The sequence below is a fragment of the Leuciscus leuciscus genome, assembly GCF_965113295.1.
Source record: "Leuciscus leuciscus genome assembly, chromosome: 10".
Taxonomy (NCBI): Eukaryota; Metazoa; Chordata; class Actinopteri; order Cypriniformes; family Leuciscidae; genus Leuciscus; species Leuciscus leuciscus.
Window position 1 is genome coordinate 10223516 of NC_138734.1, and position 20226 is coordinate 10243741.

A 20226-nucleotide genomic window follows, 5' to 3' on the forward strand; every position below is an offset into this window, starting at 1 on the left:
TCGTCCAGGAAGACCAGGACTTCCTTAAGGTTGATGTCACACATACATTTCTCCATCAACCTTTGAAATGTGCTGGGAGCGTTTGTTATGCCCTGGGGCATCCTGTTAAACTCGAAGAACCCCATCGGACATACAAAGGCTGTCTTGTGCTTGTCAGTCTCATCGACCTCAATCTGATAGTACCCGCTTTTGAGGTCAAGGACAGAAAACCATTTCGACCCAGTGAGGGCTGAAAACGCCTCTTCCACATTAGGAAGCGCATAGGCATCTTTGATTGTATTCAGATTCAACTTTCGGTAATCAACGCAGAGTCTTATGTCTCCGTTCTTCTTCTTCACCACCACTATCGGTGAGGAAAATGGCGATTCAGACTCACGGATTACTCCTGCCTTGCTCAGTTCCTGCAAATGCTTCCGCACAGCATCCAGATCTTGGGGTCGAATAGGACGGGGTCTGTGCTTAAAGGGGGTTTGATCACTCAGTTTGATTTGGTGTTTTACTTGGTCGGTGCAACCGAAATCTGTATCATGTAGTGCAAACACTTCTGGCATAGCATTCAGCTTTTGTATGATTCGCTCTTTCCATTCAGCAGGGACTGGAGAATCGGCAAAGTTGAGGTCGAGCTTAACGGCGTTTGAGCTGGAAGTATGCTCGGACTGCTGTGGAATCTGACTGTTTGGCAATACCTCCAGCATGGCATGCATTTCAGCGATGACACTCTTTGCAGGGATAACTATGTCATGTTTACTTTCATTTCGCAGGACCACTGGAAGCTTTTGTGAGAGTTTCTCAGGGAGGGTAAGTAAACACTGGGTGACTAGAATACCACCTGGCAAGGAGGATAAGGAGGGAGACTCAACTACTACCCACTTGTCAGAGATTTCGGTGTTTACATTAATTGACCCCTCAAGGACTCGACTTTGGCCCGCAGGAATGATTTCAGACTCTTTCCCTGACAGTCTGACAAGACCAAAGCCGCCACTCTCTTTTTGCTTGTTTCTCTGTCGTAATACATTCAGCACCACTCTGTAACCGTATGGCAGGGCACTGAGATTCGTATCGTTTAGGGAGAGACTGTCAAAGAGAAAATCAAGAGTGTTGGTACCGATTAAGAGAGATGACTGAACATTAGATCGAGTGTCTGGAACCACTAACGCAAGAGAGGACACAGTAAGTTCAGTTCCGAAACAGTTTTTAGGAAAGGTAATGTCGACACCAATAAAGCCTGAATATGGGACATTTTGACCATTTGCCGCCTCGACTTCCAGCAGATCTTGTATTGGATAAATTTCCAGATGTGAGAGATTGCTTTCATAGAAAGACTGGGACACTGTGGTTACTTGTGACCCGGTATCGAGAAGGCAATTGCAAGCCTGTCCATTAATCTGTACTTGAGCAGTGTACTTAGCTCCGACTAAGCCTTTAGGTATTTTCACAGTGGCTGATTTGTTAGATAGGAATCGTTTATTGGATTTATGTGAATATTCAGTGGGACTGGCTTCATCAGTAGCACCCATTTGTCCCGCAATGAGGGCTTGCTTTAGTTTAAAGACTGTGTTTGATTGTTTTGCTTATCCCAAAGTAACTGTTTCTCTCTCAACTGTTTCCTTTTATCAGCAACCAAGGATGGATTTGGGTCATTGGAGCATGCAGAGACGATATGGCCGTCCTCGCCGCATTGGAAACAGTACCAGGGCTTCGGCCTACTCTTTGCAGCTTGGTTTGTCAAGGGAATTTGCTCAGGTCCTCTTGGTTTAGTATTAGCATTAGCTTTTGGTGGCTTTGGATTTTTCTTAGGGTTTGGTGGCTTTAGTCTAGCGAGATGGCTCTGGAGCTCAGTGATCTGTGCTTTTAATTCTGTGACCAGATCACTTGGAGAAACTACAGGTGGGTCTACCTTTTGGGGTTTCAGTCTCGTCAGCTGACCTTGCAGCTCAGTTATCTGTTTTCGCATCTGAGTGAGATCGTCTTGCATTATGGGTTCGGGAATGCCAGTGTTTGCAGCTATAGCGTGTGAGGCTACTTTTGGTCTGGTGGCAGCAAAGTGTTTTTTCATTCGACTTTCTTTTGCAGTGTGTTTGTCCTCTTCCACTCTCAACTGTAGCAGTAGCTCACTGAATGAAGGTGGGTCGTCTTTTTTTCTTTCGAGCTGGAGACCAGCTAAAAGGGCATTGTCCCAACACCCCCGACAGAACTGACGCAATAGGTGTCGGTCTGCTTCACCAGCTACAACACCGCCTCTTTTCAAAGCTTTGGAGAGAGCTGTCTGCAAGCGATGGAGATAATGTGAGGGCTTCTCACCTGCATCTTGGAGTGTGTTAAGGAATTTAGCGAAAAGCTCATCGCCATCCTCCACTGTGCCAAAAGCTGAATTAAGCAATTCAAGGTAAGCAGATGGCAAGGCTTTGGGGCCTAAAGGTTTCACCACGGTTGCAGCAGGTGGCAAAAGGCTGTCCAAGATCTTTCGTGAGCGTTGCAAGTCAGACAGATCGGGGTCTTGAAGTACGAGCTCAACACTGTGGCGCCAGGAATCAAAATCAACCTCATGACTAGGACAAGGTAGTTTTCCTGAGAACTGTCTTAGACGGAAAGAGGCACTGACTTGTGAGGTAGGAGCTTCACTTCGGATTATATGCTCTACAACAACTTTTTGCACCTCAGGATGAGATATAAAGCTTGTTGGTATGTTAGATGGTAGATCAGGTTGTGGTTGGTTGACTGATTCAGAAGCACTGGTGCTTACATTAGTTGCAGTCGATTCTACAGTTTCACTCTGGAAAAGTTGTCGATTTCCCTGTGTTGGTCTAGCAACTGGAGTTGTGGGTTCACTCTGTGTCTTTTGGGTAGAAACCACAATTTCAGGTGGTTCTGCGCTGCTTGTGACTGATTGAGCACACTCGGAAAGGTGCTCATGCAGAACAGCTTCAAAAGATTTGCCACTTAAATTGGCGATTTTCCGCAGTTCACTGAACAAACTGTGGGTGGCGCTGTTTGTAACAGCTGATACGTACTCAGTTGACAGGGCTCGGATTACATAAGTGACTTGCTTTTGGCTCTCAAGTGTGTAGGGCAATAAGGGTTCAAGTGCTGCCAAGGCAGCTCCACTCTCATACTCCACAATGGCATTTTTGTGGTAGAAAGACTGGGGATCATCTATTTTAAAGGTTCTTGCAGTTCGCCCATACTTGTTCAGGAAGTCAATTAAATCTTCCTCAACAGCTGTGTCAGTAATTCCACTAATGATAACTGAGTTTGGAACTTTAACATTTTCTCTGTCAACTATGTCCATTTTGCCGGCTTGGCCTGTTTGTCAGGTCTGGGTTAAAATTAAAGACTGGAAGGTTTAATTACTGCTTCTCCTGGCTGGCTGGCTCGCCACTTCTGTAACACTTCTGTAACAGTTACAGTATACTAGGCTCAGTGCTAGGTTCCACTACAGGAGCAGTGATTGATGTAAGATGCATTAATAACCACAGACCACAGAATCAGTTTAAATTGCCGGCTTAATACGTTTAGTTGACATCATAAAATGGACAGTTGACATACAGTTAACATTAATTTCAAAATCACTTCAAGGAAAAAAAATATATTTCCCCCTCTTTTTGTGTTCACGTGAGTTAGTTTATGAATCCTTTTTCTTTTATTTAAACCTACTATTTGGCTTAAAAGGATACTATTTTCAACCTAGGTTATTATTAGTCTCCAGTTGTATCACTAATTTATGTGAGTTAACTCAGCTTTATTCTGAATAAAGTTTAGTTCTTAAGTTTCAAGAGTTAGTTCAAGTTTGGTTAAATTCCCTGTTAGTTTCAACCGTTTTCTATTTTGTTGTTCGTACCCCAGAAAAAATATTACATGTCAGAAAACACCATTACAGCATTAACATGAAAGGTTAACAAATAAAACAATAGCAAAAAAAATTAAACAAAACAACTCAAATTGTATTCAGCAAAAGACTGAATAAACTTGTATTTCACAAGTAATTGTCTTTGTTCTCTTAAGTGTCAGTCCTTTAGTCCTAAACGGTTAATCCAGTGTCTCTGTGAATCCACAGCAGCTCTGCAGTGAAATATGGATCAATCCTACCAGTTTCTGATGAAACCCATGCAACATCCGGCAGAGGCGCTTTGATCCTGTGTGATGCACAGTTCATGGGGTCACTGGGTGGCTCGCCATCTTACATCTCGCACGTGGAATCCAACTCCGATATTCGCTCAGAATTTCCGGTCCAAACCTTAATGGCCTAGCATAATAATAAAATAATATGCACAAAAAAATCAAATACTACATCTGGTAGCTTCACATATTGATAAAAGCTTGTTTTTTAGCTTAATTTGCACTTCATGAAATGGCGCATTCGCCATCATGGCGTCAGAAAAAAACGTAACATCACAGGACATTGAACTACAGGCCTGTGCTTCAATCCACCATGTACATCCACCATTCCAACACAAAACATCATAAATTAACTACCTTAGCTTTCCATCTTCATGAAAGTACCGATACATCACAACAAAATGTTCCACACATAAAATAAAATACATTCTTTTAACTCACCAAGTCCCGTTCGGCAATGAACACAAGTATGAAATATCGCCAGGTCACGGCAGGTTGGAACACACAACAAAACAAACAAAAAAAACTCCTTCAAGGCACAAAATTAACTTTAAATGGACTCTTTACTTATTCTTCTTGTTTTCCTCTGTTTTCAGCAGCAGCTCTACAACGACTGTCTGCGTTTCTCCCTCGTTAACAAGCAGGAAAAAACAAAACAACCTGATTGGCTGTGGCTAGTCTCAGGAGTCACGCTGCAACGTGACTCTTCAAAATAAGAGTCTGAACACATTTTAAACCATGTTAAATGAAGAAAATAAATAAATAAATCAAATGAATTCACATATTTTTAACCCTTTTTCTATGTTCTTAAACCTAAATGAAACGTATGAAATAAAGCATTTGACTATTTTAATGCATTTTAAATTTCTTTTAACCTATTTGTTGCCTATCCATTGCTTGCAATGCATTTCTTTATGACTGTTTTTATTAACAACTTTAGTTTGAAATGGTGCTTTGTAACCAGGGTTACATATATGCCACGTAAAGCTTTTACAAAGGAGATTTAAAGGCTCCTTTGATGAAGATGAAGCTCGCGATTATGGTAAGGGTCGTTACATTTCCAACACACACTTGAGGTGTTTGGCCAATCACAATGCACTGGGTCAGCTCACCAATCTCTGGGCTTTTCTGAAAGAGGGGCTGTGTAGAAATCGGAACTCAATCAGAGTGTTTCAGACAGACTGGGAATATAGGTGCTGCAATAATGTACTGTATGTGGAAAATAATGTGTTTTATGAACATTAAAGTTACCTTAAACAAACTAAGTTTAGTACTAAATTACTAAATGTCGCTCTAAATTCAGTTTAAAAAGAACAAAGTAGCTTCACACAAATATATCTTGATAATATACCTCTACGTGCACATACCTACTAATACATAGGATCCTGTTTACAGTGCCACAGAGTACAGGCCTGTCAAAACTACTGCCCTGGCTCAAGCGTTTGTTTGTTTGTTTTTTACCACCAGATATTTTTGGCAGCGTTTACAAATCCTTCAAAGGCACACTGTTGAGAAGTGCATAAGCTGAATCATAAATGCCCAACAGTTTGTTATTAAAGTACAAACATCTGGAACTGCTGTTCCTGTACTTCTAGTGCATGCTGTACAACACAACATGCTATGCAAATAACAAAGAAGCTGTTTAGAAAGCCAGCGATAATTCTGTTTTGTCCTGGGATTTTATTAGGAGCCAAACGATGATGACCTTTGATCTTTTTCTGCGAAATCCACGGTTCCCAGAGTGAGACTGCGTGAGAGCGGTGTTCTCTCCTGTCGCGTTTTACTCCGTGCTGCCGGACATGACTCGCCATTCTGTACTAATTACCCCTTTCCTGCACTTCTTTATGAGCCGTGTTTGCTTTGTGCGGCGCATCTGGCTCTGTTTAGCATGCAGCACAGTCGCTTGTAAAGTCCGCCTGCTCTATAGGGGGCCGTGTCAGCATTAGTGCCTATTAGCGATTCCCAGACCCCAGAGTCTGCACTAACCACAACACATGGGACTGGGGCATGAGATATGGCGCTTTTCCACTGCATGGTACGGTACGGCTCGGTTCGGTACGGCACGCTTTGGCGCTTTTCCACTGCATGGTACGGTACGGCTCGGTTCGGTACGGCTCACTTATGGCGCATTTCCACTGCATGGTATGGTACGGTACGGCTCGCTTCGGCTCGCTTTAAATGGTACCACCTCTGTTGAGGTTCCAAGCGTACCGTACCGATTCTAAAATGTGACGTGAAAACACTGCAGATCACTGATTGGTCAGACAGAATCATCACTACCAGCGTCATTGTATTTACAACACGAGACACTAAACCAGCTACATTTAAATAGCCAGTAGACAACAGCCAACGCTGTAGCACCTGTTTTAAAAGTATTTGCTTAAAAAAAAAAGAGTATAAACTTAAAAAAAGAAATGGCTGAATCATGGTCAGTGGACAAGGTGCAGACGTTCCTCTCGTTGGTTGCCGAGGAGCGGATGGGGAAACACGAAATGAAAAATTCGCATTTAATATGATGATGTCATGGCAGTAGAGACGGCAACTATAACGATCAGTCCCACCCACTTTGAAGCGGTACTAACTGCAGTGGAAAAGCAACCGAGCTAAAGTGAACCGAACCGTGCCGTACCGAGCCGAGTCGTACCACGCAGTGGAGAAGCGAAGCGAGTCGAACCGAGTCGAACCGTACCGAGCCAAACCGAGCCGTACCATGCAGTGGAAAAGCGCCAATAGAGAAGTCCTTCAGTCCATACTCAAAACATGGGATTTTCATTGATGATAGTTCTGTTCCAAAAATGAGTGAGCTCTCTTGCTGTGTATTGCTATCTACAGCATCCTAACAGAAATGGTAATTGATTAATTTGGAACATTTTACAACAAATTGGAGACTCAACACACAATTGATTCAAGTGAAGTTGTTGTTAAGCTCACAAGGTGATGTTTTAATAAGGAAAAAAGGAAACCGCACAAACAAGTGTTTGATAAGAGTCAATATGTTTATATTTTTAACTTTGAATATAACTGAATTGACATTTTCCATCTTGGAAGAATTTTACACTGAGCTCATTGCAGTGCATTTTGGGATTGCCTTGTCTGCGTAGGATATGTACAATGCTGCTTTACACTAAGTGTGAAACGTTTTGTTGGTTATTTGGTTTCTATTTCTGTGCGGTTGTGGGTAGCCACGCCCACAGTGAATCCTATTGGTTGAAAATTCTGCTTCACATAGCTGAATGGCATGCTGCATTCATGTTTTGTCTGAATTACCATAAAGATGACAACTGTATCGTGAGCTGTACACAGTCTCAGACTTTCTCAAAAATGTTTTGATTATATGGCAAAACTCTTAAAATCACCATGAAATCAAAATGGACAATTATTTATTATTTATAAAATGGAAGTTCCCTGTACACGCTGCGGAAGCCACATCCTGCCCACAGGGAGGTAACATGTGGAGAATACACATATGAACTGGGCGAATTGACAGGCAGTACAACATATGGAATGTCGCTGGGGAGACTCCAGCCTATAATAGGGGGGAGCTACAAACCAGACAGTGACGGCAGAAAGCTCTGCCAAGGGAAGACACAGGCTCGCCGAAGGGAGCCGTATCGTGGAATAATACACGGCAACCTCATTTTGAGGGTGGAGGACACAGCCCTCACTCCAACCCATCTTGCAGGAAAGAGAGCACTGAAATGACCGAACGCCTTCAGGATCTCCTCACGGAGAGAAGACTCACTCAACGAACAGGTTCCACTTCTATTTGGCATAAGCAAACTTCCTCTTAGAGGGTGCTCTCGCAGAAGTGATGGTGACTACCACATAATCCTGCGGTAGCTACCTGAACCTCCGCGTCCATTTTGGAACCCTGGAATCCCTCCAGGGGTCTGAACGCGGGTGCCATCATGCCCCATCCCTGAGAATGTATTCAGGGGAAAGTCAGGAAGGGCTGTTGAGGGGAGCAAGTTCAAGAGAACTAGGTCTGGTTAGGCCAATAAGGGGCAACAATCAAGACCTGCTCCACTCCTGACCTAGCACAGTACGTGCAAGCGACATGCGCGCACAAGACAGGAGCACTGCTCAACACTAGGTGTGAAGAAAATCACTGAGCTTCAGGAGCATATCTGCTCAACACCTGAGTGTGATGACTATCACTGAACTTGAGCGGGCGCTGAGCGATAATGAATCGCATAGCCAAGTCTGATGGTCACAGTCTGGTCCGGACCGGTTGGGAAGCTTTTTCTGCTTCTACGAACCAGGCCCAGACCCAGAAGACCACAGACATACCCGAGTGGGGGCAGCGAAGTGGAGGACAGGGATGTGAGTGTGCAGTGCAACACTTACCTGTCTCCGGACCCAGATGACTGGGTCCTCGAACTGCACAAAGTTGCCGGCTGGTGACCAAGAGGGGGCTGAGGGGTGCAAGGCTATGCAGGGTCACACACCGCCAGACTGGCCCTCTTTGGACCTAGGAATAGGGAAGTTTGCTCTTTTTCTGAGAATGTGTGTACCGCTTTTATGGGAGCCAGTGGCGGAACAAACACACACATAACCAAAAAAGCTCCAACCGGCCCTCCACCGGTTGGAGGGAGTTGATCGGTGGCCACTCCAAGAGAAATTTCCCCATCCCTGGGTGGCCCGTCCAGGTTCAACGTTTCCGCTGTCGCTTACCACCTGCCTTGGCAGCGCCTGGAATGGGCTGGGCGGCCCTTCTGCGGCTGGCTCCACGTCGAGACCTGGGTGGAGGCTGCCGCGATGGTCCGGCGGGAGCAGAGGCGGCTGCAGGCGGAGGGTCTGCCCCCGGCGGACGGGTGAAGGCAGCAGCGGGCCGCCAGGGCAGGATGTAAGGTGCTCCTCATGCACTTCAGGAAAGAAAGGCACCGGGGCGGCGGGCTGAGAACCAGCCCGGCCCGCCCCAAGAAACCAATCATCCAACCAAGACGGTTCGGGACACGGTGGAGGGTTCCACGCGAGCCCTACCACCTCGCCAGCCTTTTTCAGCATAGCTGTCATCTCTGGATCTGGCTCGGGCAACACTGGTCTCCCAGAGGGAGGCAGCGCAGCCGAGACGTCATCTCCAGAGCCCAGCTCCCCTTCCGATGCTGCGATGGACAACCTGTCCTCTGGAGGGGCCCCGAATGAAACAGCTGGTCGGTCCACTACAGAGGGACCAGCACGCTCATCGGGGAGCTCCACCGGTTGCGGTGTGAAAGAGGAGTGAGGGATCCACAGGGGCTTTGCCAGGTGGATTACCCCTTACTGTAATCCTCAGATCACCCAGCCCAGATGGCACCCCAGTCATCTTCTGGGAAGGTAGCCCAGAAGAAAGACAAGGGCGGGGCTTGGAGGTGGGGACTGCACTCTAGCTTTTGGCGAAGGCGAGTCTCGATCTCAACACAGAGATGCTTGTCTACTTCCGTGTTTATACCCGCGCTGCGGGCCGGAGCGTGTAATCACGCACGCCAGTGTTGAATTGGCTTGATTAAATAGTAGTACGAAGACGACAGGCTCCCTAAGCGTGATCCCCATTCAGTCGACGTCGACTACGTCTGACGTTCTCAACTGAAAGGGAACTGCTTTTACAAGTCGTAACTTTTAATTAAGGTAATCTAACTGCTGGGAATGCAGAATTAAATATTTTCACTTTCAATTTATACAGACAAATTATTTCACTGGAAACCTGTCACATTAAGTGTAGTTACGACATGGAAACGCAAAAAGCAGCATATTGATGACTGCTACAACATGGGGTTTAGGTAGGTAGGTGGGTTTTGGAACAGTGCCGTTGTGTGGTATTTTTGATGGTATGAGACATTGAACATAATTGAGGCATCAACATGGGCAGCACAATGCTTTCACACATTCAGTGCTGTTGAACCAGGTCTATGTTTGGCTTGGCTCCGTTAGAGGGTCATAGCAGTAATAGTCTCCCATCTTCTTTCAGCAACTCTATCATGCCCTCTGAATTACAGTTGATAGAGTAAGCATGTGTGAGAGATGGGCTGAAGGACAGTGTGTGTGTGTGTGTGTGTGTGTGTGTGTGTGTGTGTGTGTGTGTGTGTGTGTGTGTGTGTGTGTGTGTGTGTGTGTGTGTGTGTGTGTGTGTGTGTGTGTGTGTGTGTGTGTGTTTAACCAACATTAATGAATGAATGGCTGGTTTCTGTTCCATGCGGCTCCGGGGGGTTAATAAAGGCCTTCTGAAGCGAAGCGATGCCTTTGTGTAAGAAAAATATCCGTATTTAAAACATTATAAAGTAAAATAACTAGCTTCCGGCCAAACTTACATACGGATTCCACTTAAATCTAAAGCACACTTTATGCGAGTAATGTGACATACTGCTGATATTTACGCTATGCCATGATGCACTACACTACTTCCGACGTCACAAGTAAGTGTGCTCTAGGCGTAAGAAGAATTTTGATAGAATTTTACTTTTCAACATGTTAAATATTAATATTTTTCTTACACAAACGCATCGCTTCGCTTCAGAAGGCCTTTATTAACCCCGCTGAGCTGTGTGGAGCACTTTTATGATGGATAGATGCACTTTGATGGACTTAAAAATATACCAATTCACTCCCATTATAGAGCTTGGAAAAGCCAGGACATTTTTTAATATAACTCCGATTGTATTCGTCTGAAAGAAGAATGTCATATACACCTATAGGATGACTTGACGGTGAGTAAATCATGGGCTAATTTTCATTGTGAGCAATCCCTTTAATAAACATATTAAATGATGCTTATTGTAAAATGTAAAAATGCAGAAAGTTTTCTGTGATGGGTATAGGTTTAGGGGTAGGTTTAGTGTAGGGGTATAAAATATACAGTTTGAACAGTATAAAAATCGTTATGGAGAGTCCCCACGAAAATAGCAAAACCTAACGTGTGTGTGTGTGTGTGTGTGTGTGTGTGTGTGTGTGTGCACGCAACCATGTGTGATCCTGTAAAAGTGCATGTTTGGACACAAAGGGTAAAGAGGGGTGGTATGCTGAGAGAGCACTCGGACTAAGTCCACCGCAAAGCACGAGATGAATTCTGCTGGAGTCTCAAGTGTCATAAAGGCGGCGTTGGGCCAAGAGTGTGTGAGTGTGTGTGGGTGTACGATAGGGTCATGGGATTAACAGCTGGTATAAGAGTCTCAGTTCCGCTAGACACACACAAAACAAACGCAAACACTCTCCTGTAACACAATCAAAGCTGTGGCAAGAGATCTGCTACTAAAATAAATGCAGAGGGAGGGGAACAGTGAGACAGGGAAAGACAGAGTGTGTGTATTTATGTTTGTTGAGTAGAAAGTCAAACCGCTTGCACGCACAGAAAGAGAATAAAGAGACAGAAACAGGGAGTTCAAGCTACATTTCTACAATGTCCGAAGAAAATGTGAGTGGTGCTTGCCCGCCCACAATGTTGGAGTTTATTTTTCAGTGAATACTCATGTCTCTATGATATTCTGGTGCCTATATATGATGAGGGCCCCACACATTGGCTCTGTACACTGGCCCTAATCAAAGCCCCGCTCAATGCTTCACATCGGGTGGTTCTCTGCCTCCATGTCGTGCATTAAAATCATGTAATGCACACCTAGCTGCAGGGCCGTAGCTAGAGGATTCGGGGCCCCCTGAAAAATATTGATGTCGGCCCCCACCACCCTCCACCAATATCATATACTGTACAATAGATGAGCATGGAGGCCCACATATAACAGAAGATGGTGATGTTGTTGTAAAACCTTTATTTTAAAAGTTAAATGTTTATATAAAAATTACAGCTAACAAAAACTAACACAAAGCAAGAAATTGTTAAATAATAATAAAACCAATTTTTTAAAAGTAACAGCAAAATAATGTTTTTTTCCCATCAGTCTGTTATAATTCATAAATCAAAAAGTAAACACTAAGGAATTGACAAGAATGCAGTCCAAATTAAAAAATAAAATAATTGATTGTCTTATTTTTTTTTATAAAAATAATATGGAACTGGTAATATTATTTAAATAAAGCTAATATTCATCCAAGTGCAGTGTGTTGTATCCGTGTTTTCTTGATGTAATAAATACATCATCACCCGGCAGGTCAGGTGCATAATGCAATGCGTCGATACAATAGTGTAAAAAGACAGGAATTTTGACCACATAATCATTCGGTCGATTGTGGTGTGCATCGATTATGAAAAGTGACAGTACCCGGCAGGATGTAGACAGTCGTTTTCTTATTCTAACAGTAGGCCTACAACCTGTCTTTAAGAACGTCTTGATCGACTCGGATACAACAACTCTCCTGGCCTCCCTCTCCTTCTTTTCATGGCGTTTCTGGTACCCTGATGTATGTGATTTATGATTTATTTTACAGTCAGTTAGATCTCCTGCTCTTCCACCAACTTCATCGTTAACTTCAGGCACTGCCGCCTCAACTCTGATTGGTTCTGTTCACGAGTTGGGGTGGGACTTACAATTTTATTGGGTCCATCTGATGTTTGTCACTGACTGAATAATTAATAAATGCGTTACCATTCTAAACCATTTTTAGGGAGGTAAGAGAAGCAGATATTTGGGAAAAATATTTAACCAAATTGCATGTTTTTGTGGTTTTCATTTAAATCTCAGGCATACAACTAATATAAATATTAGAATTATTCATACAACAGGGGCCTATATATAGCCTACTGAACAAAATACTTCCCCCCAATCCCGAAACGTAACTCTATAGTAATGTATAGTTGATCAATATTACTTAGTACTTATTTAAAGAAGTTCAATGTAACTACATCAGCTTAAAATGAAGTGTAACCCAAATTTTAAATTATATAACTGTTATTCCAATTCGTTGAACAGTGGCCATAAAAACATGCTTTTATGACAGATTGATTTAAACATACATTAAATATAATGAACATGTAATAGTGCGTTAATGCAAAATGCTCCTCTCTAATGTTTTTTTTACTTTTTTTTCTTGTGCTTTGGACAAAAAAGCTGTTTTATTGACGTCTTTCTGTTGGAAGACTGATTGAGGGATTACATGAGACATAATACATTTTAGTAAGTTGTACTGTTTATTTCAACATACCCTCTGATGTCCATGTTTACTTCATGCTATAACTTGTAGAAAGCGGGAGACGTGATTGAAGGATTTTTTGTGTATTTTAACACTGTTAAGAGGTGTGTGTTTTCCATGTGGGAGTGGTGTGTGAGCAGGGGTTAAGGGGGCATGCCTCCAATTTATTTGGGGTGTTAGTTTTTAATTAAAAGTGTAAGTGATGCCCCTCGGCGAGGGCAGAGCCTGTCTGTGTTTATCTTCAGGATGGGTGTCAGATGAGACTTCACGAAGGGCATCTGTCCATGTGTGTGGAACAGAAACGGAGTTAAAGGCTTCACAAGGCCACACTGGAGCAGCTGAGGGTGCGAAATCACATCTCTCCTCCTCTTTTCTCCTTCTCGCTTCTGTTTGTTTTCTCTTCCCCAGCCGAGCGGAACACCTTCACGGTTTTGCACAGAAACTCTTTTGTCTCAACCCCTCCTCCCTTTTCTCCATGTCTGTCCACAAATAAATTAACAGAGAAATACAGTACCTGTAGGACTGACCGATGATGTGGTATGAATCATATTTTGCATTAACATTCTATAGTAATGCGTTTCATTACGCACACATCATTAATATTGCATAACTCTGCTTATATGAAATAGTAGATGAACCGCAGTGACCGTTTAAGGTTGCTGAAGCTGTGTAAATGTTACAGATCCAATTTGGAAGGCCATCCATCATCACCTCACTGGCTATTTAGTGCTCTTGGGGATGGACCGGAGTCTTTCCCATGCTGCCTCATGTGAGTGGGCTTCTGTATGACTAAGTGGTGGCTACCGCCGGTGTGGTTGGAATGGCAAAGGTTGGTGTGCGCGTACGGAATGGGTCTGCAGAGGTTTTCAACTGGCTCTTTCAGGCAAAGAAACACAGTCAGTGTGTGCCTAGATAAACTCAGAGTCTGTTTCGTACAGCCACGGATATTTGGAGCTCATTGGTGATTCATAATTGTTGACTGTGTCAGGGATACAGCAACTGTTTTCTTTAGTTGAGAACATCCTTAAAGGGGCCTGCACTTATAAAATGTTGCCACCATTGTATGTGGTACAATGATGTTATCATCAGATGTAATAATGTGGCACTTTGATGTATACCCTAACTAACGTTCAAAAGTATGGAGTCAATAAGATTGTTTTTGAATGAAAATAATACTCATTATTCATATTGCATGCATCAAATATGACAGTTTTGAGACTTTTTATAATGTTATAAAAGATTTATATTTCAATTAAATTGTTATTTTGAACTTTCTATTCATCAAAGGATCCTGAAAAAATTAAGCACGGTTTCAGGAAAAATAATAAGCAGCACAACTATTTTCAACATTTATAATAATATTTCGAAATGTTTCTTGAGCACCAAATCAGCATAGAATGATTTCTATATCTATATATCGATATCTATATATATATATATATATATACATATTTAACCCAAACTTTTAAATGGTACTGTATACCATAGTACCGAATAATTACCATATTCACATACAATAATATACTGTATGTTGTATTTTAAAGTATAATGAATACCATGGTATATGATAAAAAAGAAACATGGTACGACTTTATGAGATTTGCTCATTGTTAGCGACTTTGTATTGAAAATAACATTCTGTATGAACATTCCACTTGTTTTTCTGATTTTGATTATGATTTATTTGGAAATACAAACATTTCATGTGCATCTCCCAGTCACAGACCGCTGTATGTGATGTGGGTCTTTCTAAATATGGTAAAAAAAAATGCTATTTGCTTTAAGATATTACTCCATTCGCCCATATATTCATTTGAACTAGAAACTCTTTCAAACAAGAAATGTAACAGGATCAACATTTTTTATTTCCATCTCTGTAGGTTCCATTTTACAGTTTTTTTGTTAAATTGCTTACACACTAAAAGTGGTACTTGAGGCCCACCCAGACAACATAGTTTCGGCCCAGATCCGGGCCACATCTGGTATGGGGGTAATCCACATGTACCAGATGTGGCCCGGATCTGGGCCGATACAGTGCTGTGTCTGGGTACTCAGTAAAACCATTCACTTACCTAATCTTGAGACCAAGTCAGCAAAACTTCAAGCACATTATCTGCTTTAACACAGTTTGCAATTGTAAAAACAAACGTTTTGCAAAATGCTAAACACAGTTTAGACACATTACTGTAGACACATCATTCAAAACTAACAGATTAATTTGGGAAACACTGGCATTCAAATGGCACACTCATTTACCAATTACCTACCATCCCATGACCATGTGTGAAAACACATAATTCATTCGCTTAGAAATCAAAACTCATTGTTTTGAGAAAAAAAAAATGTGTTTACCCCCTTAAATTTATGTTCATAGTGTAAATATACTTAATTCGATCACTTAGAAATCAAAACATCTATGTTTTGAGAAACAAATTTTTCACCCTTGCATTTCTGTTTATTTTCTAAAATATATAATGAATGTGCATACAAGTCATCTCTAGTTCTATATAGCACTTTTTACAATACAGATTGTTTGAAAGCGGCTTCACAATAGTAACAAATTTAAAATCGCCTGAGAAGCAGCTCTAACAATCCAATAGTTTAATTATATTCAGCTCAAGTCAGTTCAGTGTCGATTCAGTTCAGTTCAATAAAAGGTAACCTATTGTGCAGACATACTATACATACATGTAGATGTGAGTGCTATGACAAACTCCTATGTGCTCCACTGCATACTGAACAAGCAAAAGACACAATAGAGAAGGTTTAAATCTGTGTATAGTTTGACGTGTATGTGGCTAATCATTTGATGTTTTTTGTGTAGAGTTACTATGCAAAAACACAATTTTTACAGGAGATAAAATAGTTTTTAATGAAGTATTTGCTTTTGCAAGAGATGTGTGATGTTTTGCATGTTGTGTGCATGTTTTGCGTGTAGAGTTTGGAGAAATTGAGCTTTAGGGGCTGTTTACATGACACCGTTTTCAACTAAGGGTACATTTACAGGACAACCATATGCTTAAAACTGAGAAGTTTTTCCTTTGAGTTTTCCGCGTACAGACGACACCACTATCAAAATGATCCCCATTCACACGGATCTGCGAAAACGACTAAAAACGCTGTATTCTGCTGCCAGGCCATTAGATGGCAATGAAACACAATAGATTGAACACGTAATAAGCAGGTGCATGACGTCATCGTCTTCAGAGATTCGCGTTTTTGTTGTTTACATGGAGACCATTTCCTAAAACTTGCACTTTGAAACCCGTTTTCAAAAGTTTGCGTTTTCAGGTGCCCAAAACACCGTTGTCATGTAAACGAACGGCTAAAACGCATAAAAAGTGTTACGTTTTTAGTTGAAAACGGTGTTGTGTATACATCCCCTAAAAACATACAACTTTTTATGTGTTTTGGCTGTTCATTTACACGTCAACGGTGTTTTGGGTGCCTGAAAACACAAACTTTTGAAAACGTGTCGGCGCCGATAGCCTCGTGGTTAGAGCCGACATATAATGCAACTGTGCCTCCGGCGACCCGAGTTCGATTCCCAGCTTGGGTTCCTTTGCCGATCCCATTCCCCTCGCTTTCCTATCAAATTATCTACAGTCCTATCCAATAATGGCAAAAAAAAAACATAACTTAAAAAAAAAAAACTTTTGAAAACGTGTTTCAAAGTGCAAGTTTTAGAAAACGGTCTCTGTGTAAACAATAAAAACGCGAATCTCTGAAACCGATGACATCATGCACATGCGTATTACACAGTCTATGGCATTCCATATTCAGTCTATAGTGTTTCATCGCCATCTAATGGCCTGGCAGCAGAATACAGCGTTTTTAGTATTTTTCGCAGATCCGTCTGAATGGAGATTGTTTTGACAATGGTGTCGTCTGTATGCGGAGAACTCAAAGGTAAAACTTCTCCGTTTTAAGCATATCGTTGTCGTGTAAACGCATCCTTAGTTCCAGGAATTGTGTGTAAGCAATTTTTTTTTTTTACTATAAAGTTGACCTTGCTGAGCTCCTGCATTCGCACCCACGCCGTCCTGTCGCCGTGCCCAGACCGGGTCTCCTGTCGTTGGGCTGTGGCAGCCACCAGACCTGTCTGGCTGTGATTACCTTCACATCTGTAATGAATTATAGCTCTCTCTGCCATTCAAAGACTCCTTTATAGGCCGGCTGGTCCCTTGCTGCTCCATATTAACACACACACACACACACTCACCTCTTCACACTCATGTGAATGCCAAAGTCTCAAACACACTATTCACCGAAAAAATTATCCTATGTAAACAAATACCTTTACAAGAACACAAAAATCACATATCTACACCCCCCCCCCACCCCCACCCCCACCCCACACCCCACACACACACACACCCCACACCCCCACACACACACCCACTCCTGAAATAAAAGGTCTCAGTTACAGTCTTACCATTCAAATGAAATATCCTCCTTTTTCCTGCAGCTCCTACTATACAGCTGCTTCTGCCCGTTTCTTTAATGCCTCGTTTGAGCTGCTTTGTGTTTGTGTGGGTAGAGATTCCTCTCTATTGTCACACACTTTGATGTCTTCATCTTTAATTCCCTCTTAACTGTGCCGCATACACACAATGCTCAATTCAATCTTTATTAAAACGGTGTAAGAACAGCATACTGCACTGCATCAGAAACAAACCCAATTCAAACATTTCCATGTAAGACAGGCTTCCTTTTGCTTATATAAACTACCATTATATAAACGATATATAGCTATATATGGCTGTCTAGAAGGGAATATTAGCCAACAATACTGTGTAGTTTACGGTCTGCTTTAAATAAAAAAAAAACTATGTGAATACATTAAACAGTACTGCGCTACATAGTTGTCAACAGGCTTCATTATGTTACATTGTGCATGTCAGCAATATGATGATTTAACATTGTAATCCACTTTTGTAATTTTTATTAAATAATGAGTCAAAAAGGAATGAATTATTTTATTTTAATAAGGTGGGAATAATAAAGGGATTACTCTTATTTTTTTATGTAATTTAATTACAGTTACTTCTGATGTAATTGCATGAAATACTGTATAGACTATAGAACAAATATATATATAACATCAACATCAAAATTGAATTTAACATCTAATGAATGCAAAAATGTGTATTTTTAATGTAACCTTCACCATTTAAATACTTTGGTCAGTTCAAGAATAATTTACGCAATTTTATATTGTTTATTTGAAAGAATTAAAATATAAGAGCAGTTTCATGTCTAACTGTTCAGCAGGTTGAGGTTGATATGGGATTTAGAAAGTAATTAGTAATTATATTTTTTTGGAGCTTTACTTTTTAATGCAATAGTCTTTGGAATAGGAATGGATGCAGGGCCGCAAAGGTCTTAAAACCAACCGTTTATGCACGAAATGGCAAAAAGCAGCGAGACGCAGTGCAGCGAATGTCTATTAAGTGCATGGAATGCAAAAAAGCTTGATGAACACAATGATCCCAATTCAGTATGCAAAAAAAGTCATTTTTTACAGTGAAAAATATTTTTTTACAGGCTAACGACAAACATGCTATCACAGTAAGTGAATAGTAGATTTTCAAAAGGGGAAAAAGAGAATTTCAAATACAGTGCTGCCTTGCTCGCATGCTTTCAAAGCTATATGTATTCATTTCACTAGATTAATGTGCTGTATTATGCATGTATATGATTCTCACCAGGGGTCTCGTGTATAAACCTTTGTAGAAGCAGTTTAAATATTCATAAAACCCTACATACATCAGATCTGTGCAAAGTTCATTTGATAAACCCCAGTGATAGTAATAAATGGTATATATGTGGGAAGTGCGGTACGTGCTTTTCAATGCCCGTTTTGTGTGTAAACATTTAGACATTAAGGGCTCTCAGACTACATTTTGCTCAAGCTTATTTCTTTCAGCTTTAAAGATGAGCACCACAAAGCGCTTGATCTTCAAAGGAGGATGACCAGAGCAGGAAAGACAAGAGAGTGATAATCTCTCAATTTCAAAGAAGATGTGACATTCTCCAGCGACCTTATGGAGCAAACAACACATGAAACAGTCTCCTGAAAAAAACAGGTCCACCATGGTCATTACTGGTGGCATTTTAGCCTTGATCTGCCCAACAGAATATTACAAAAGACACGCTGAGATGTTGAAGGAGAAAAATGACATGAAAGCTGTTTCTACAAGCTTCTCTGGGACCGACATCATCACAACACATGATTCAATAAGGAACTTAAGAGGATGCTTCGACTTTATGGCCTCACCTACAGCCGTCATTCACACATGCACTTCACTCAGTTAACAGGCCTGCATCTGTCTCCATTCTCTCTTCTCCTCCACTGTCCTTTTTCCAAGCGCTTCAAATATTCAGTTCAGGTTTTTGCCCAGTCTCTGTCCTCAGCGGAAAGTCTGGAGCCAGGCTGGCTGAGCGGCGATGTGAGGAAGGGCAATTACCTTCTGCCACCCGAGACTTCCAACAAAAACACCAGTGTGTGTAATTAAAGAGTGAATGGCGGACCTCTCTCTTTACTCTCTCACCCTTTCATGATCAGGGCCCCATTACGCGTGTACAGGAGGAGCACTGGGGGCCAGTGCAGGAGCCGCTGAGACAAACGTCTTTCATGGGATAAAAGACTAAATCTCTCCAGCTTATGACTGCTGCGCTTTCACCACGATCCGTAGAGTAAATCTACAGCTATAGCTGAACTGAAACACCGGATCACACTCCTAATTTCAATAGTCTAATGACACAAAATTCTTGAAGATAAAAAAAAAAAAAATTCCAATATTGCATTTTTTTTTTATCAATATCTTGAGTATTTAACATCAGCAAGAAATTTTAATTGATCCTATTTTGAATAGGGTTGAGGATTATATGCAAGTTTATTCATCCCGTCCTGTTATTTTGGTAACACTACTTAAAGCATAGGATAACGTACATTATGAATACAGTATTTATAACGCATCGCACGTTTTGCCATCTCTAAATTGCAACCAGTTGAAATGCATTAATATTTGCAGATTCCTTATATCTGAA